Raw genomic sequence first — 8,302 nt, forward strand, 5'->3', positions numbered from 1 at the left:
TGTTCCAACTGGGAGATGAGTTCAGGCTTGTGGCCCAGAGATTCCTCTTGGAGTAAGAGGAGAAGACAAGGAAATGGTCAGGAGAAATTCAGTCCCTGACAGACATTCGTCCGAGGAGATTTCACCAGTTCTTCCCTGCCCTCCCCTGTCTGTGGAGGAAGTCCCTTACCCAAAGACGCCACGTTCCCATAATTCTCCAGCATGACTTCCCTGTACAAAAACGTTTGCTCCGGATGCAACAGGGCCCATTCGCTCCTGGTGAAATACACCGCCACGTCTTCAAAGGTCACCAGACCCTGCAAGAACAACGTTGACTAATTTGTACCTCCTTTGCCAAAGTCGTGAGGCGGGTCACGATAACGTCCGGAAGGGGATCAAATACCAAAGAGCAGCAATACCATCTCCAACGTTTTCCACCGGTGAAGCGGATCGGACCCCAGTACGGACGTACCTGTTTCATCTCGCCCCCAGAATATATAGGCATGTCATCTTCAATTGGGTACTTCCTGCCAGCGAACCACAATCGTAATTGGGTTAGTATCCGGTGACGTCTGGTCCACTCTCTCTGTCGCTTGCGTTCAGTTCTGTAGCTGATGGGGCCTCGAGATCCTTTGGGCCTTCCTCTTCTTCTGGAGCTCATTTTTTTTTTTCACAGGTAAAAACTGGGCGGAGGGAATTGAGCAAAATCAGTGTGACACCTTTAGTTCAAGCTTTTGTTTAAAAAAATATGAGCAAAATCGGTCTGCTAGATCTCTCGTAATAAGCATTACACGAACGTATTCTTATACCGTTTGGCACGTAGCAAATAAACATACTATTTTGTTATTACAGCTTGAGCATTAAACTCTTTCGAGGTCTCAAAAAAAAATTGCGTGTCTACACTGCTCAAGCTTAAAGTTTTTTTAAAAAAATATAAACACACACACGAGCAAAACCGGTCTGGTAGTTCTCTAGTAATAAGCATTATTTATTTATTTATTTATTTATTAAATTTATATACCTAGGGTGACCCTATGAAAAGGAGGACAGGGCTCCTGTGTCTTTAACAGTAATGTAGAAAAAGGAATTTCAGCAGGTGTCAATGAAAGAAGGTGAAATCCCCTCTTCATCATAATAGTTAAAGCTGCAGGAGCTATACTAGAGTGACCAGATTTAAAAGAGGGCAGGGCTCCTGCAGCTTTAACTGTTGTGATGAAGAGGGAATTTCACCCTCTTCAATTGACACCTGCTGAAATTCCCTTTTCTACATTACGGTTAAAGATACAGGAGCCCTGTCCTCCTTTTCATACGGTCACCCTAATTGCTGAAGCTCTCTGGGCGGTTTACAAAAGTTAAAAACAGTGAACATTAAAAAGTATACAAAATTTTAAACCATCAAAAGCATAAAAACAACAGTATCCATTTAAAAACAACAGTTCTGTTTGTTTTCCATTAAAAAACAAACTTAATATATGTTGTTAAATGCTGTTAAATGCCTGGGAGAAGAGAAAAGTCTTGACCTGGCGCCGAAAAGATAACAATGTTGGCGCCAGGCGAGCCTTGTCGGGGAGATCGTTCCATAATTGGGGGGGCCACCACTGAAAAGGCCCTCTCCCTTGTTGCCATCCTCCGAGGGAGTAGGCACTTGGAGGAGGACCAGCTGGACATCAGGAAAAACTTCCTGACTGTTAGAGCAGTACGACAATGGAATCAGTTGCCTGGTGAGGTTGTGGGATCTCCCACACTAGAGGCCTTCAAGAGGCAGCTGGACAACCATCTGTCAGGGATGGTTCTAAAAGGTTGAAATGCCTCTCCTAAAGTTTAGTTACTTGCAGGAAGAACCCTAAGCTCCAACCCTAAGCTGGACAACCATCTATCAGGGATGCTTCAGGGTGGATTCCTGCATTGAGCAGGGGGTTGGACTCGATGGCCTTGTAGGCCACTTCCAACTCTGCTATTCTATGATCTGTGATTCTATGTTGAGCGACGTATTCTTATATGGACTAGTGTAAATCCCATGTCACCATGGGGGCTATAGTTTGCGAGTGACTGGATAAAAAATACGTTTACTTGTTTCCTTTCTCTGCCTCCTCCTCCTCTATCTACATCTGACTTTTCTTCAGCCTCTTTCCCGACTAGCAAAGGTGGGAAAAAAAACAAAAAAAGATGTCCTTTTTAAAAAGATCATCTATCACTTCTTTCTGGTGTCTCCTCTATATGTTTTTGCCTCTGGTTTCTCTTCCGCTGCTCTCCTTTTCAGCTCTTTCTCCTCACGTTCTCTTCCTTCTCCTCTAACTGTCACCAACTGACTTTTCTTCAGACCCTTTCCCAACATTCTTTCATTGTCCTTTCTAAGAGCTCACAGGAAGAAGCGTTATTACATTTATTTAAGATCATAAGAAGGGCCCTGCTGGATCAGACCGAGGGTCCATCTAGGCCTGCACTCTGTTCGCACAGTGGCCAACCAGCCATCGGCCAGGGATGAACAAGCAGGACATGGTGCAACAGCACCCTCCCACCCATGTTCCCCAACAACTGGTGCTCATAGCCTGATTGCCTCGAATACTGGAGATAGCACACAACCATCAGGGCTAGTAGCCATTGAGAGCCTTCGCCTCCAGGAATTTATCCACCCCCCTTTGAAAGCCATCCAGATTGGTGGCCATCACTACATCTTGTGGTAATGAGTTCCATAATTTAACTATGCGCTGTGTGAAGAAGTCCTTCTTTTCATCAGTCCTGGATCTCCTACCAATCAGTTTCATGGGATGACCCCTTGAGGTTCTAGTATTTTGAGAGAGGGAGAAAAAGGTCTCCGTATCCACATTCTCCACACCAGGCATAATTTTGTACATGTCTCCCCTTAGCCTCCCTTTTTTCCAAGCTAAACAATCCCACCTGATGTAACCTTCCCTCGTAGGGGAGATGCTCCAGCCCCTTCACCATTTTAGTTACCCTTTTCTGCACTTTTTCCAGCTCCATAATATCCTTTTTAGGTGAGCTGACCAGAACTGTACACCGTATTCTAAGTGTGGTCGCACCATAGATTTGTATAAGGGCAGTATTATACTGGCCATTTTATTATTTATTTATTTATTTATTTCATTTATATACCGCCCCATAGCTGAAGCTCTCTGGGCGGTTTACAAAGGTTAAAAACAGTGAGCGTTAAAAACAAATATACAAAAATTTAAAACCATCAAAAACGTAACAACAACAACAAATGCACACTGTGTCACATGTTTCATTTCACGCACAGTGTGGGGCATATGCATTAACACACACATATGCCAGTATAGTGTAGTGGCTAAAGTGTCGGACTGGGAGTTGGGAGATCCAGGTTCTAGTCCCCACTCGGCCATGGAAACCCACTGGGTGACTTTGGGCCAGTCACAGACTCTCAGCCCAGCCTACCTCACAGGGTTGTTGTTGTGAGGATAAAATGGAGAGGAAGAGGAGGATTATGTCCGCCGCCTTGGGTTCCTTGGAGGAAAAAAGGCGGGATATAAATGCAATAAATAATAAATAGCGAATTCCAACGTTTAATTAGGTGCTGTGTGAAGACGTCCTTCCTTTTATCTGTATTCAGATATCTCACATTCAGCTTGCAGCTATACTGTGACCAGATTTAAACGAGGGCAGGGCACCTGCAGCTTTAACTGTTGCGATGAAGAGGGAATTTCACCAGGTTCCCCATATACACAAATGACACCTGCTGAAATTCCCTTTTCTATGTAATTGTTAAAGATACAGGAGCCCGGTCCTCCTTTTCATGTGGTCACCCTTACAAAAGGCTTTGTGAGATTACTGTTGCCAAAGGAATAGGAGACTGTTTGGCATGGAGCCAAGAAAACTGATTTTCCTATGAAAATTTGAGCTTTGACGTTTTTCACAGTTTCAACATTTTCTGCATGTCTACGCTGCTCAGGCTTCAATTTAAAACAAAAATGAGCAAAATTGGTCTGGGAGATCGCTAATAATAAGCCTTACGCTACTATATTCTTTTATAGATTAGAGAATTCAATAAATTGATACCATATTCCATGAAAAGTATCACTTTCTGCCTGGCCTCTTTGTAGCTGAAGGTATTTAGAGAGTCTCTCCATTAGTGCAAGATCCCAAAGGTTCTGTTTCCATATGGTAAAAAAGAAGTCCATTTGCTGATTTCCAGTTAGTAGCTATGACCAACCTGGCTGCTGTCCCGATAAAAATCAAGAGATCATTATGTCTTATTTGTGTATTATTCATATAAAGATATAGCAGTCCCAGTTTTCCAGTGTTATAGCTTGTTGTGTGACTCCCACTAACAAAGGCAAAGACCTGGACCCAAAACCTTTGCAGCCCTAGGCAATCCCATCGCACATGCAGGTTCCCACATCAAGACGGAGACATTGCTGAGCTGGCTTTTATATTTTCAAAAATGGAAGATCCAACCTTTGCCTTTCTCCTTCCCAGCAGCCCTAGGGGCAGTTCCAGGTGAAACCTGACTCCATCACATCACTTGCTGGGCGCCTTATTTGAATAAGAATGATTCCTTCCTTCCTCTTTCTATCTCAAGAGTTTGATCATGCAGAGACACCATGACTTCAACCAACCTCTTCCCACTTCCCAATCCCTTCCCCCACCCCCACATCTGCTTTTTTGTAACGTCGTCTTACTTAGGGTGACCATATGAAAAGGACGACCGGGCTCCTGTATCTTTAACAGTTGTATTGAAAAGGAAATTTCAGCAGGTGTCATTTGTATATATGGAGAACCTGGTGAAATTCTCTCTTCATCACAGCAGTTAAAGCTGCAGGAGCTATGCTAGAGTGACCAGATTTAAGAGGGAAGGGCACCTGCAGCTTTAACTGTGGTGATGAAGAGGGAATTTCACCAGGTTCTCCATATATACAAATGACACCTGCTGAAATCCCCTTTTCTATGCAACTGTTAAAGATACAGGAGCCCTGTCCTCCTTTTCATAGGGTCACCCTAGTCTTACCTGATGCAGACTTCTGGAGATCTTGAAAGCTTGCACATTTAGGGGGGGGATCTTTTAGTTTGCCTAAGTATTACACTGATAGGGCTCTTAGGATTTTGCTTAAGGCTACCTTTGTGCTTTATATAAATTCTATGCTACTTATGCACATTCACTCATGCATACTCACACCCACTGCCCCTTCTCTCTGGGTCTCTTGGAGGGGGGGGCTAGGAGTCAACCCTCCCCCCTCTTGCCTCTACACCAGGGATTTCCCACCTTCTGTTCCTGTATTCCCCCCTCCTTAAAACTGGAATCCCTCCATTATCCACCCCTCACCCCCAATGCATCCCTTTGAACTCACACACCTCTCTCCTGTGCACCAACCTGCCTTTTCCTTGGCTGGAGAAATTCAATCCAAAGCCAGCAAAAAGGGAAGAGGAAAGGATGGGTCAAGGAAGCCACTTTTCCTATAGCTTTCCCCACCCCCCACCCCCAGTACAAATCTCTACGCCTCTCTAGGAATGACAAGCCACCCCATGTAAGCATTGTGGGTTAGCCATAGAGTCAGGAAGGATTAGAGACAGTGTGGTGTAGTGGCTAAAGTGTTGGATTGGGAGTCGGGAGATCCGGGTTCTAGTCCCCCACTCGGCCATGGAAACCCACTGGGTGACTTTGGGCCAGTCTCAGACTCTCAGCCCAACGCACCTCACAGGGTTGTTGTTGTGAGGATAAAATGGAGAGGAGGATTATGTACGCCGCCTTGGGTTCCCCAGAGGAAGACAAGGCAGTATATATATATGCAAAAATAATTAAAAATATCCACACTCATCCATAGAGATAAATCAATCCTAAGGGAAACAACCCCTCAATATGAAACTTCTCGAATCTTATGGAAGCAATGGAGAAATGTGGGATTTGTGTGTGTGTGTATGTAATATATATATATATATATATATATATATATATATATATATATATATATATATTCTGTCTTGTTATCTTATTCTCCTCCTAGCTCAGCTTTTAAAAATCATTATTTTATTTATTTTATATCCTGCCTCTCTGCCAAAGAATGCATTTATTTATTTCTCACATTTATATCCCACCTTTTCCTTCAAGGACTCCAAAGTGGTGTACATAATCCTCCTCCTCTCTATTTTATCCTTACAACAACAACCCAGTGAGGTCGGTTCGGCTGAGAGTCCGTGATTGGCCCAAAGTCACCCAGTGAGCTTCCCTGGCCGAGTGAGGACTACAACCTCAGTCTCCCAGTTCAACACTCTAACCACCACACCACACTGGTTTTCATGATGACGATTTTAAATTACAGTCTGTGAGGGGGCAGAGTGACCGGATACAAAAGAGGGCAGGGCTCCTGTAGCTTTAACTGTTGTGATGAAGAGGAAATTTCACTAGGTTCTCCATATATACAAATGACACCTGCTGAAATTCCCTTCTCTATGCAATTGTTAAAGATACAGGAGCCCTGTCCTTCTTTTTGTAGGGTCACCCTATAGTTAAAGTTGCAGGAGCTATACTAGAGTGACCGGATACAAAAGAAGGCAGGGCTCCTGCAGCTTTAACTGTTGTGATGAAGAGGAAATTTCACCAGGTTCTCCATATATACAAATGACATGTGCTGAAATTCCCTTTTCTATACAATTGTTAAAGATACAGGAGCCCAGTCCTCCTTTCCATATGGTCACCCTACTATAGGCAGCTCTCACTTCCACCCCAGGGAGCAAGAGGGGCAGATGGGAGAAGGGAATTGCTGTCAACAGGCCTTATTGGAGAAAGAAGGATTTGACCTATATAGGACCTTGATCTCATGACCCAACGGGTTTGCCCCTTCCTCCCTCTTGGGAGTCATCTCTTCTGATGATGGGATCTGGTCTATGAAAGCTAGTGGCGTAAAAAATGTGTTAGCCTTCAAGGTGAGCACAGTTTTTTCCCTGCAAGAGGGAACACCCCCCCTAAAAAAAACCCCAACAGCTTCCAATGTGAACCCTGCTGTCCATCATGAGAAGGGAAGTGGAGCGATTCCATCGAACCTGCTGAAAATCTCCAGAGTTTTTTCCCCCTCTTCCCTCCTCATCCCTTTTTCCTTGTGTGCCGTGTCTTTTTAGATTGCAAGCCTGCAGGAGCAGGGACTGTCTTGCTTTACTCTAGGAGCCTGAGGAGCAGGATAAAAAACACTTGAAATAAATAATACTTGAAATAAATAAATAAATAAACAAAAGGATCTACAATGAGCACATTTTCTGCTCAGAGAAATTAAATGCACAGGCGATTGCTTAAGGGGATATTTCTCATGCCTCCCTGTGAGACAGTAGTGCTGCATGTTGAAGTATGCTTAGGAAAAAAGGGAACTCACGGAATCATCAACATGCACACGGATTCATAAAGCAACAACTGCTCTATCATTAGTGTATCTTCACACCAGAGCTCTGGGACCCTGGGGCAGTACCGGCCCTACCGTTAGGCAGTGAGGCAACATCAGGGGCAGCGCTGTCAGCTCTCAGTCCTCCTGAGCTTCCAAACTCTATACTTCTGTGGGAGGGGAGTGTTGGTGTGTGCCACATGGCCTGCCCTGCACCCACTAAATCAGGCTGCTGCCCTTGGGTGTCACAGCAGACACTCTCCCAGCACCCAGAGTATATCGCAGGACTTGGGGCCTACAATTCCCATCAGCCCTTGCTAGCACAGCCAATAGTGAAGGTTGATGGGAGTTGTAGGTCAAAACATCTATATACTCCTGGTGTATAGAAACCAGTACATACTGGTACATGTGATGGCCATGTCTCACTAGTTCAAAATATGGCAGCCAGGCCTGGTCACCGGTACACCTAGGGGTGACCACATTACACCAGTTTTAAAATCTCTTCACTGGCTGCCGATTAGTTTTCGGGCAAAGTATAAAGTGTTGGTTATCACCTTTAAAGCCCTACATGGTTTGGGTCCAGGCTACCTGCGGGATCGCCTTCTCCCGTACAATCCGCCCCGCACACTCAGGTCCTCTGGAGAGAATTTACTTCAGTCAGCCAAAATTAGGCTGGCAACCATTACCCAGAGGACCTTTTCCTCTGCTGCTCCCAGACTGTGGAATGGCCTGCCGGGAGAGATTCGCCAGCTTAACAGTCTTTTAGCATTTAAGAAAGCTATTAAGACTGATCTCTGCCGGCAGGCCTGTCCAGTAGAATTTTAGGATGCTTTTAGTATGTTTTAAGTATGTTTTTAGGAAGTTTTAACAATGTATATTGTGTTTTGATTAATATTTTATGTATTTTATACTTCTTCTTGTTCCCCGCCTCGATCAGGATGGAGAGGCAGGTTAAAAATATTTTGATGATGATGATGATG

The sequence above is a fragment of the Elgaria multicarinata genome, chromosome 3 (assembly GCF_023053635.1).
Source record: "Elgaria multicarinata webbii isolate HBS135686 ecotype San Diego chromosome 3, rElgMul1.1.pri, whole genome shotgun sequence".
Taxonomy (NCBI): Eukaryota; Metazoa; Chordata; class Lepidosauria; order Squamata; family Anguidae; genus Elgaria; species Elgaria multicarinata.